General features: G+C 39.1%; 1 protein-coding gene and 3 pseudogenes across 1 annotated transcript in view; 3 read left to right on the forward strand and 1 right to left on the reverse strand.

Moving 5' to 3' along the window:
- LOC138044433 (uncharacterized) overlaps positions 1-278 on the forward strand; it is a 2233-nt pseudogene extending 1955 nt beyond the window's left edge.
- The window catches only part of LOC138045417 (tetratricopeptide repeat protein 28-like), a 48227-nt gene that overhangs the window by 20566 nt on the left and 15161 nt on the right, over positions 1-12500 (reverse strand). The window lies entirely within an intron of this gene.
- Positions 10121-12500, forward strand: part of LOC138045415 (uncharacterized) — a 30595-nt pseudogene continuing 28215 nt past the window's right edge.
- The window catches only part of LOC138046025 (phosphatidylcholine-sterol acyltransferase-like), a 10410-nt pseudogene continuing 9398 nt past the window's right edge, over positions 11489-12500 (forward strand).

Below are 12500 nucleotides of genomic sequence, written 5' to 3' on the forward strand. Positions count from 1 at the left end.
AATATTGAAAAAACATGGCTTTATACCACAAACACTCGTTTATGTCAGAGAAACTTTATATCCTTAATAAGCATATTAGCAAAGTTTGTTTTGTTCGAATACAATCACGTGGTTGGGTTGAGAGAGACTCAGTCTTACCATATTGATCAGGGCTCGAAATTGCGACTCACTGGTCGCCAATGCGACTAAAAATTGAGCGCTGGCGACTAAATTTTTAGAAGTGGTCGCCAACTGACGCCTCTTGTTTTGTCCGATAAGTAAAGAACATCACGACACAACTTTTGTTTTATATCTTTATATTACAAAATCAATCGGAAATGGTAGCTAGTATATAACTCACCTTTCCGTTCCCTGTAAAATAATGTCTGAATGACCTGAATATTACAAGGTAATCGAAAAAATTGATACTCCGTTCACGGCACGCCATATTGCTTCAGCGGCTTCTTCTGAAACTGGGATTGCAAGCGCACTTCAACACAACGTACTTTACAAATTGAGTTGTAAATCAATCTCTTACACCAAAAAATTGAAAGCAACTTTTGAGCAACTTTTAGAATTTTGGAGCAACTTTTGAGCAACTTTTTTGGAAAATTGGAGCAACTTTTTGAGAAAATTGGAGCAACTTAGGGACAGCCCTAATGTTCGGGAAAACGTGGGAACGATTGGATGAAAAATGAATTGCATTGCTTATCACGCCTACTATGATTTGGTACGTACCTGACAGTATCACTAACTTGTTTTCAAAACATAGAACTAATTACGAATTAAGGGAGAACTTAAAAATTTGAACTTAAATATTCTAAATCTAAAGCACTTCACTGACGCCTCTCTCTCTCTCTCTCTCTCTCTCTCTCTCTCTCTCTCTCTCTCTCTCTCTCTCTCTCTCTCTCTCTCTCTCTCTCTCTCTCTCTCTCTCTCTCTCTCTTTAGATTCATCAGTCCGTATTATCTACCCTATTTCTCTAGAACTTTAAAAAAATAATAAAACTACTTCAAGCCCTATGACTTCAAAAGAGTGGAAGCTCTAACTGAAAACGAACAGTATATTAGTTAAAAACGAATATCAATATTATAGTTATCATGATATTTGGTTTCAAACCCAAAGAAGGTAGCAAATACTGAATGCTTGGCACATCAGTCAAAAATTCCGTAAAATTTCTCAGTTAAATCGTATTTCAAAGGTCTCCAAGTTAAAGAACATCTCTGCTCAACCCCTCTGGATTAGGTTTATTTTTCGTGTCTTTCCATCTTATTTTTCCATCTTAAGTGTTGCTTGAAGGTATATATTCGACAGCACTTCAAACCCTAAGATTTTTTTGAGATTCCTGGAAAAATTTTGCCCTTTAAATCCCCTAAAAGCAACGTTATACATATTTTTTCTTTTGGAAACTTCAGCGCTTATTGAGAGGAACTTTTCCGAGCCAATTATTTGGTAGCCAATGAAATTTCAGGTAATTTATCTCCAAAAACTATTATGTAGCAAATACCCGTTTTTGGTCGCAAATACCCAACTTAGCTGTAATTTTTTTCTCGCGAACATAAATAACGTAAATAATAGACTTGATAGCGAAGATAGAAACAGTTCACAAGATCGCACTTGTTTTAAAGCAACCTGCCTAAACATAGAACCTGTTTTTAAGCCTTATTTCATCCTTTTTTGGCCGAAAAATGGACAAAAATCACGTTTTTGGCATTAAAAATTCTTACAAGCGATTTTTTCTAAAAGTAGGCTGAAAACATATTAAATAAAACTGGTCCAAACCATCTGCATAACCCTTTGTGGTATTTTGTGGAATGTTTCGCCAAAAACCTGTTTTTCGCAAATACCATCATTCCCCACCCCTCCCCCCTCGAACTAAGTTGATAAGGAAATGGCACTCTTTAGTCTTCATGCTGGTTTGTCTGCATATAAGGTGAGAACTTCTAGTTCATTTTAAGTGAAAAGCAGATGAAGAAGCTTTTTTTCCAGTAAATATCCATTACCCGCTACTCTTTATGAATGTTTAGGATATCATAAAGACGAAACTTAGGGTGTGTTCGATTGACCGTATTCTGGAATAGGAATACATGGAATATAAGTTAGAAATCCTTCGTTTTTACGGAGATTCATGTTAAAATTGTCAAATATCTGCTAAAATGCTATTTTAAACATATTTTTATTATCCTTGTTGCTTCGAAACGCGCCAAACATACCGTTTTAATCATTACTCAACGTATTCATATTCCGGAATAGGGTCAATCAAACACGCCCTTCTTATAAATTAAGGCTTGAGGGGAGCCAACGAGTCGGAGCATGCCTCTCCCATGCAAGCCCTCTGAATGAACCTTTGTGCGTAGAACGCCACGAGTTCTTCGGCTCTGCACGCACTGTTTAGATGATGGCCAATCAGAATAAAGTTATTGTCGAACAAAGACAATAAGCAAAAAATAATGTACGCAAATTGATGTAAATGTGAGTCTCCTGGTGACGTGTTACTTTTAAAAATAGAAAGATATGAGCAAAGGTTGACTCAAGGATATAGTGCATAGGGAGGCTCTTAGTCATGGGCTCCTGGGTTTGAAGGTGAATTGAAATTCCCAAAGGGGTGGGTGTTGAAACAAACAACCATACTATGTCTCAAATGGCAGGTACATAGCGAAGATATCGTTGACGATACCTAGGGTCCTTTGTTTCTGTGGTTGGCTCATTTGAATAACAAAAGAAACGTTTGTATAAAGTTATCTTCCCTGTTCATTTCGAATTCCACGTAAATCTTCCGATCGTGGATCTGAAGCCCTGTGCGACAACACACTCGCTTAGTAAAATAACAGCATTGCACCTGCATTGCAGAGGTCCATAACTTGATGACAGCCGGAGTGGACTAATGTCAGCTTTATTTTTATACCACATCAAGAATATTATATAATCATGCGGAAAAAGTGGCAAATAAAGGACTTAAGTATATCCGTTTTCACGCTAATTCCTTACCTTGTGGCACTGTCCAAATATGGTCATGGTAGCGATCACCGAAACCTATAGCTTTGTCATCAGTTGTTGAAAAATAAAACTATTACTTCCTCAATCTTACGTAAATTGCCAGAATTTGAGACTTCTAGACTTGCACTTCATCAGCTATGTAGAACGAGAAATTGGACGCTATTTCGCGCTATACTTAATTAATACATTTTAAAATATTGACAGGCAATGTACATGCACCAGGTAAGGTTTAATAGCATCCATCTGTCTCGCTGAGGTTTAGTCTTTTGAACAGTTGCAACTCCTGCTGTGGGTGGACACGTGGTGTGGAAATCATATTGTGGTTTACCATGGTTAACACTATCCTAGGAATGGCACATTAGTGTGCATGGGCATACACTAACGTACATGACCCTACACTAGCTAGCCCACATGGGCACACACTGGCCCACATGAGCACACACTGGCCTACATGGGCCTTATTGGTAATCTAACACCCAGCCAAATCGGGTACAAAACAGCATGGGAAGGACTAAAAACTGAGTAAGCTCACAGCTGCGAAAACTCATGACTCGTGGCGCTGATTCTGCTGTCGCCTGTGCTCACTCTTCTCTTCATACTGGTGCCCTCTCCTTCTCTCTCACACTTTGACACTGGTCTTGACGGTAAGCTTCTAGGCATCTTGGTCTGCGGCTATGGCTTCCAGGTCAGCTGGGTTGATGTTGCCAGCCCTGAGATCTCGTTTACAAAAGTCCTTGAATTGAAGCATTGGCCTGCAAGTAGGTCTGGAGCCTGACGCGAGCTCGCCTTAAAGGATGTCTTCTGGGATTCGGCCATCCTGCATGCAGATGAATGGCCAAGCCAGTGTAGATGTCCCTAAGAGAGGAGGGCAAACAATGCTTGGTGTTCTTGATTTTGCCAGTACTTCTTTGTTTGGGATACATTGCAGTCGGGTGATGCCAAGGATTCTCTTAACACGGCGCAGATGGAAGGCATTGAGTATGTACTCTTAGTAGGTGTACAAAGTTCATGCCTCACTGCAGCAAAGCAGTGTGCTCAGAATACGGTAATTTCATTATACATTATATATCATATCACATATATCTTTATTTACCCTCAGATTTTTAGAGTAGCTTGAAGTAGCTAATATCTCCGAGCATTTACCCTCCCAACCATGATACACCACAGAAGACAGACCACAACACTGGGAACTACATGCCCTACTCTCTGCGACAAGTGTGCGGGTTCTTTTACGTCCCACAGGATTATGAACATTGAAGGGTTGTGAGACGGGACCTCCGGCTTATCGTCCTTATCCGAGAAGACTAGAGTGTCTAACCATTTGCAGAAGTAATTACAAAGGCAGCACTTTCTCCTCAGTTATTGAAAGACCCTGAGTGTTGGTCCGGCCGGAGTTGAACTCACGACCTCCCGCGTGACAGCCCGGTGCTCAACCAACTGAGCCACCGGTGCGCGGTGAGTTACACAACTTCTTTACACGAAAGCCGTATAGAAACGGAAGTAAATACTGTACAACTACACTAAACATATGCAAATATGTAAAGCCGTATGGAAACAGAAGTAAATAGTGTAAAACTACAATAAAAATACCGGGGGTATGTACAAAAAATAAAAAAAGTAAAATATAATCAACAGTTTGCCTGCCTACTAGCCAGTTTACTTTTAAAGATAGCTTTAGATTCGGACGCTTTTATGCCAGTTGGTAATGAATTCCACAGCATTCCTCCTCTGTATAAGAAAGATCCTTTATAATATTCTGTTTTTGGAACTAGGTCCAATACAACATTATATTCCGTATTTCTTAGCTTAGATTTATAAGGGTTGTTCTCGCAGGCATCCGAGAAAAGGTCGCTTAAGTAACTAGGTACATTTCCATTCACTGCATCATACATTAATAGGCTTAAATGCCTTTGACGCCTTGAGGCAAGCTCTTCCCAGTTTAGTTGTTTTCGTATTTGTGCTGAACGAACATCATAACCTTGAAAGGTTATTATGCGTGCAGCACGATTTTTCTGGATACTAGTGACCATTCCCTGGTCTAAATTGTCCAAACAATGTCACAGTTGTCGAACACAGAATGGATAAGAGATTTGTAAATTGTATTTAGAACATCTAATGGTACATACATACACGTGCCTGTTTTAGACCACGGAAGGATCGATTTACTTTTGATCAAAGTTTGTCAACATGCTCGTTCCATTCATGATTTTCATCTAAGTGAATTACTAAATATTTTGTTGTTTGTTTGCTTGTTTCTTTTAAGGATGGTGCCTACCATTGTTATTGCGCATATGTTCTGCGCATCTCGAGATACTCGAATTTCCTATAGGTGGTCTTTATTAATGCAGGGATATTTTTGCGCGGTTTAAAAGTATGCGGAGAAACCAGAACTTAGCAAGTGATCTTGGTATCCAAAAAGAAAATTGGAAGTAACCAAGCATTTTTCAGAGATAATTAAGCTTCAATTTGTAAAAGAACGCCATATATTGCTTTGTATTTTAAAGCTTTTTACAAACATTGTTGATTGATTATCTTCGAAAAATGCGTGGTTACCCTCAATTTTCTTTTTGGATTTCAATAACATTTGTTAAGATGTGCTTTTCCCGCATATTCAGTAAACCGCGCAAAAATACCTTTGAATTAGTAGGCACCGTTCTTAACATAATTGTTGCCAATCTTAATTGGATAGTCTCTTCCTAAGTTAGATAATTTGAAGGTACTTGTTAAAAACATATACTCCGTGTTAGTAACATTTAAGCTTAACTTATTTGCAAAAAGCCAGTCCCTAACGCGAGTTAGGTCATTATTTACCTTGGCATATAGTTTAGCAGTGGATAGAGAGGATGCATATATCGTGGTGTCATCGGCATACATGTGTGCTTTGGTATGCAGAAGACATCCAGGGAGATCATTAATATGTATTAAAATGCATTATTAAAAAGCATGGAGTTCTCCCAGAGTCTCTTGGTTAGGCGGGCCCTTGTTGATGCTGCCTTGTCGATCCGGGTGTTCAGCTCGGTGTACAGAGAGGCGCTGCTGGAGATGATGAAGCCAAGCTAGGTTAAATCCTCTGCAACCTCGAGGGTGTTGTCACCGAGTAGGATGCAAGGAGCTCTGCTGATATCTTGCCCCAGGATGTTTGTTTTGTTGAGAGTGATTGTGAGGCCGAACTTCGTGATATGCGTATGCAAAGCACTGATTAGTCGTTGTAAGGCCTCCTCGGTGTGTGCAGTGAAGGCAGCATCATCCGCGAACAGCATCCCCGAAGCAGAACTTTGCGCACTCTGGTGTTCGCGTGCAGGCGAGCAAGGTTGAAAAGGCTCACGTCACTCCTTGCGTGGATGGTGCTTCCGTCTTCAGTCTGATCGAAAGCGTAGGGCAGCAGCAGAGATAAGAAGGTGCCGAATAGTATTGGAGCGAGAACACAGCCTTGTTTCACGCCACTTTGCTTCATGTAAGTAAATGCACTATTGAAGCTGCTCGCGTCAGCTCATGAATTAAAATAGGTGACCGCAAATTATGGACGTTACCACTGATTTCGCTATTTGTCTTCTATGCACACAGCTTTTAAACAAACGATTGTTTGATTACTTTAATCTGTCTCCCTAATTCTATGCACATGCGGACTCGATTGAGCAGGTGACAAACTTTGCGCCTGCGTAAATAAGGACCTTGTAACCCCCTTATTTTGCAACTTCATTCGTTTATATCTCCGTTTTCGGACAGCAATCGTTTTTCTTCTTTTCATAGCAAGTTAAATCAAAGATTTTCAAAACATTCTATTTCTGAAAAAAGAGAGATATATTCAAAAAACTGTCGTTTCTTTAAGACTGGTCTATTGATTTTTGTTAAATGTTACACCATGTAAGAGATTGTTTCTTCTTATGGGGTAACGCTGTATGGGAAGATTTCGTTGTCCCATTTTTTTTTTCAAAAAAGACAACAGATGTTGATTTTAAAGCTCAAAGAAATGTCTTTTCCATGGTATCAAGAGATAACCACTAGCTGAATATGCTACATTAACAATATGACGAAAGATACCAACAACCACTTAATGCAAAAACCTAATGTACGTATTTGCTACGGTAGCAAATACCTATTTTATGTAGCAAATACCTACTGTCACGTCGCAAATACCTACCCACCGTATTTGGTACGGTAGCAAATACTCATTTCCGTATTTGCTACCGTAGCAAATACTCATTCAAGTAGCAAATACCTACCAGTCAGTATTTGTTACCGTAGCAAATACCTAACTTTGGTAGCAAGTACTGACGTAAATCTAACTCTCTCTCTCTCTCTCTCTCTCTCTCTCTCTCTCTCTCTCTCCACATGATTACTTTCACTGGTGTCTTGTTCCAAACTTCTTGTCTCCTGTTCCTTTTTGAAGCTGCAGTGACCAGTGAAGCTACATCGTGGGAACTCACAGTTAATTAATCTTGAGTTTCGGTCTTGACCTCAAGAAGGTAACTCGTGTATTTGCCTTATAAAAAGAACAAGTTGAAACTTCTGATGTATTGATGTCCTTATTGTTTGGAGCTGACCAATGTTTGGAAGTTTTAGAGAACACTTCCTGGGTACATTAAGGTTAACTTAACCTTATTATTGGAATTTTGATACCGCCTTGTCTCTTCCCACTCTGAAATAAGAACATGTAGAAAAATCATAAGGAAGAGGGAAAAGCCTTTTTTCCCCATCTGGATATAGTATTTTCGACTCAGTGTAGAGGAGATATTGTTAACGTCACCTATTATCATTGCTTAACCAGTGACGCAAGATCATAGGACTTCAAAATTTACATAAGCAACTCTCTACGAGCTTTTTGACATGTGCGGATGAGCAGAACTGGCAGCATCAAGGCAGTAGTGAAGTACTTGGTTCATCTCTTGTTGCAGTAAATGCGTTCATGGCAGGATTGACTCGAAATTAATTTAAGCCATGGGAAAAACTGTTTTAATGAGCGTTTGCATCAGGAAAACGAATTCTTAGAATCACTTACAACTTTACTGGGCGCAGCCGTCTTAAATAATTCAGTTGTGTCGTTAATAACACTTAAGGTGATTCCTTAGTAATAGAAGATGTTGTAAGATTTTCCTTAAACTTTTCTCGATTGTTCCCTACATTATGGTGACTCGAAATGTGCAATTAAATAAATAGGTCACCGAGCTCGTTCACGAGATATAACTTCCTCAAGTTACTCATTTAATCATTGCGACTTCATCTATCAAGGACAAGTTTGTTCTATCGGTTCAGGCTACGTTTTGCAGAACAGGAAGCACAGCTTTGACGTAATTGTTTAAATAACAAAACAGGTGAATTGTATTGCTCACCTGTCATCGAAAGAGAGTTTCGTACATGCTTTTACAAACACTCTAAAGAAGAACAAACGTCAAAATGCAAAAATATAAATCACTTTCATTAATACATCAAGCTCATGATCATCTCCTTGCACAGTGGCGCCCGAACATAAATTTTAGATACTCACATTTCACCATCCTCATCTGTGCTGTCCGATCTGGCGAGACACGTTCTGTAAAAAGGAATAAAATCAAAATGTGAGGCAAGTGGTTTGTGATTAAAGAGACAAACGAGCTACTCTGATAACCGTTGCGTTAATTAATTATCCAAATAAGTAACAGGATTTCAGTGCATTTATTACCTTTTCTTCTCAGGGCTCAAGCTGTCCTTCGCCGACACATCTCTGCTTTTTTAGCGGGAAAATCCCATCCAACGTTGCTGCGCGGTTGACCAGGAAGTACTGGGTACCAAATTTTCGTCATTTCGTCACAATCCCCCCCCCCTCCCCCCCCCGCCCCCCTCCACCCATATTTGCCACTATTTGTTACTATTCGTCACTATTCGTGACTATTCGCTGTTCGGTATTCGCGACTGTTCGCTATTCGCTATTCGGGTTTTCCAGACACCCGTTCTATGGCACAGGCACACGTCTTGAAAAGGCACTGACTACAAATATTCTTCGGGTGCGTGATCTCGAGGAGACAATTTTGTGTCCATGAGTGATGGCTTTCCTGTAACTTTTTTGACGTAAATTTTTTAAACTTTTTACAGCACTAAGGTGATGAGTAAGAGAATAAAATTATGCCAAAAAAAGGATAGGTCACCAACCTCGTTTACGAAAGCAAACCAAGCTTGACCCCTCGACAACACGTCTCCCCGATAGCAAGGTTTCACTTTCACTGTTGGACTGAAATGTTCTTTAGCATCATCAAAGCTATCACTCTACTTTTTGTTTTGCGAGAGTCTAAAAGGTTTCTTGTTTTGCTCTTTACTGCTGTGCTCTGAAAACGGCCATTCTTCTTCTTTCTAGCGGGGTTTCCAGCTGGAAAGGTCGCCATTTTGAAATGTTATTGGCCACGTTCGATATATCAATATTCACACATGGCTGCGAGTCTATGGTTAAATTCAAACATCGTTTAGTTTAGAAATATCCGTTTAGACTTGTGACACAAAGAAAACAGAACTGAGCCGTGAAATTTGACCATAAAGCCTCTTTGCCATGCCTTAATACGAACGTGGCCTACGCTGTGTTATGCGCAGAACAGGATGCGCAGTGCAATACTAGGGAATCACCTTAATAACATTAGTCTAATAGAATTAATATTAACATTTAGTAACATTAATTGTCACAATTATCCAAGATGGTGGCTCCCAGTCAATTTGAAGTCAAAAACAAGCGGACAAGCAGGAGTTATAAGTACTTGGTTCATCTGTTTTTGCTGTCAACATGTTTATGGCAGGATCATTGACTCAACAGTAAGAATTTTCAAACGGGTTATATGTCAAGTTTTGGCTTTTAACTTACGTGTTGTCCTGTATTGGCCCGTGCAAATGCTCGCAACATTGTTGGCGAACAAGACGCAACAATGTTGGGCCCAACATGTTGCGAGCGTTTGCACACCATGTTGTGTGTTGTGGCTTGTTGTTGCGACTTGTTGGAAGTTGTTGGATGAAGTTTGAAACTGGTCAAACTTCAGAGCCTAAGAAGAACCAGTTTAAACTTCAGGGGAATTAATTTTTTTTCGATTGGAGATGACAATGTTTAATTTAAATTAGAGTCCGCTTTTTTAAATCCTCAAGGTTAAGTTAACCTTGAATTTGGGATTTTAATGTTGCCCCTGTCTCTTCCAACCCTAAACTAAATACATGTAGAAAAATTATTATAAGGAAAAGCATATGTTAGTAACTACTGAAATTTATAATCTTTTGCAGTGAAAAGGTGTTCTGATGTGCATAATTATAGTGTAGCTGGGACGAGTTGACTGTGGTTGGAGGAAGTGCTGTCGGCAGAGAGAATGTGCTTTTTGAAGCCTGCTAAACCAGTGAAGCTACATCATGGGGAAACCACAATTAAAATGAACAACTCTTTGCCAGCTTTCTAACTTGTGTTGGACAAGCAGAACATGAAGTACTTGGTTAATCTCTTTTTGCTGTCAACATGTTTATGGCAGGATCATTGACTCAACGGTAAGAATTTTCAAATGGGTTACACGTCTAGTTTCACTTTTAACTTACGTATTTGTCTTGTAAAAAGAATAGCTCCAAACTTCTAAAGAATTCATTTTCTTTCTCGCTTGCAGCTGACCATGTTTTGGAGTCCACTTTCTTACCATGTTGTCTGAAATGTGCATACGCACTCCTTTAAGGTTTTGCAAAGGCAGCAAAGGCCTTCCATTGTTCGAGTTAGTGCTCAAAATTAGTCAACTTAGTTGAATTGAAATAATTATAATAATAATAGTAATAATTTATTCATATTTAAATTATCGTGAAAAGGAGAATCTTGAGGTTATTTATAATTTTTTGTCCTTTATTAAAAGATGATGTACGTACTAAGTCATTCTATTGTTTTTTGACTCTAACAAAAATAGAGTACTTAAGACAATTTACTCTTCCTGATTTACTTTGTATTTACATACATGATTTGCTTGTGTAATTTTACTTTAACAATATTCAAAAAAAGAATTTTTGTGGGAGGCGCGCCCACCTCATGGTTATAATGTGTGCTTGACTCCGGGGAACATTGTGTTGTGTTCTTAGACAAGACACTTTAATTACTCTCACGGTGCTTAGCTTTCTCCACCCAAGTGCCTGAAATGATCTTAACACTCATTTTTTCTTTGTTACAAATAAAAGCACATTCAGAATGAAACCATCTGCAACCGGTGAAATGATTGACAAATAAGGTTTCAGAAATAAATACCAGACACCGCCCTCTATGCAATTGACTTGAATGACAAGCAATACTCTGCTTGAATCGTGAACAGTCCTGCCGAAATATTGCAAGACAAAACACTCCAGGGGTCAAGTGTTCATACAGAACTTGTGTAACGCGAGAGCTAAGGTCGAGTAGTGCAATTTCTCTCGCGGTTCTTAACAACTGAAGTGGAATGGCTCTGGTCTATGACTGGATAACTTTTTTCATTAAGTACGTCATTGAACGTGTTATTTTATAAACTGACCACGAGACAAAGGCTATCACTTTCGTCCCTCCAAAATGCTGATAAGAAGTGAACTACATCTAATGACTCTTGTCTGTGTTGTCTTTTCGGCTAATGGATTTTGGATGTCACCAACTCCGCCGGTAAATGAAATCAAGATGCCAGTAATAATTGGTAACGTAAAATTCTTGTTTTACTGAGGTTCTATTGTTAAGTACTCTTCCTTTATATTGCGCATCAAAAATAAGGACACCAAATTATTTAGTTTCATAAGAGAGGTCGCCTTCATTAGAAACAATGAGAAAGTCATAAAAGGACTCAATACTGGAATCACTGCTCTCGCGCAAACTGATCTACTGCTGATTTGCCAGGAGGATTTTGCAACTGTTCAGGACCTGAGCACCAGAGAAACGGTATAAAATAATTGCGTGTATTTGTCGCGGCAAAGACAAAACACTAAAAGATTCAAGAGGCTCTTCAATTAGCGAAAATGGTTATTACGAGAAACCTAAAAAGCCGTTTTTACTTTATTTGTATTTTATTTTTTGCTCATTTGTAGAAAGGTTACGTAATGTAATCACGTCTCAGACAATTAACCTGAAGATGTTGCTGTCGCTCGTCTGTTGGGACAGCTTTATGTTCCGGAAGGGAAAAAAAAACATTCGTTTCTCTTCAGGAGCTCATCAGGTGACCTCTTGATTCTCTTATTTCCTGTATCCCTCTTTACGTGCGGTACAAATAAACCATTTTGTTTTGTTTTGTTTTTTGTTTTGTTTTTTTAATTTTTTTGCAAATGGCCAAACCGGTTAATTAAAACTCCAAGGTCGAGAATACAGAGAAGCTATGACTGGATAACGCACAAAACAGAAAACAGGCCTCTGCGCGGGCCTTTTTCTTGACCAACAATGGAACTTACACATAAGAAAAGAAAACATTTTGTCTCCTCACCTACAAAGGAGGCAGAGAAGAGAGACCCTGGGAGCAAGGTTGAAAACGTTTACGAGACCGTGAACGGTAAGACAAATAGTTTTTTTGGAGACTAAGCGGAGCGATGGACTAGCGTCCCAT

Source organism: Montipora capricornis, chromosome 4 (genome assembly GCF_036669925.1).
Source record: "Montipora capricornis isolate CH-2021 chromosome 4, ASM3666992v2, whole genome shotgun sequence".
NCBI classification, from domain to species: domain Eukaryota; kingdom Metazoa; phylum Cnidaria; class Anthozoa; order Scleractinia; family Acroporidae; genus Montipora; species Montipora capricornis.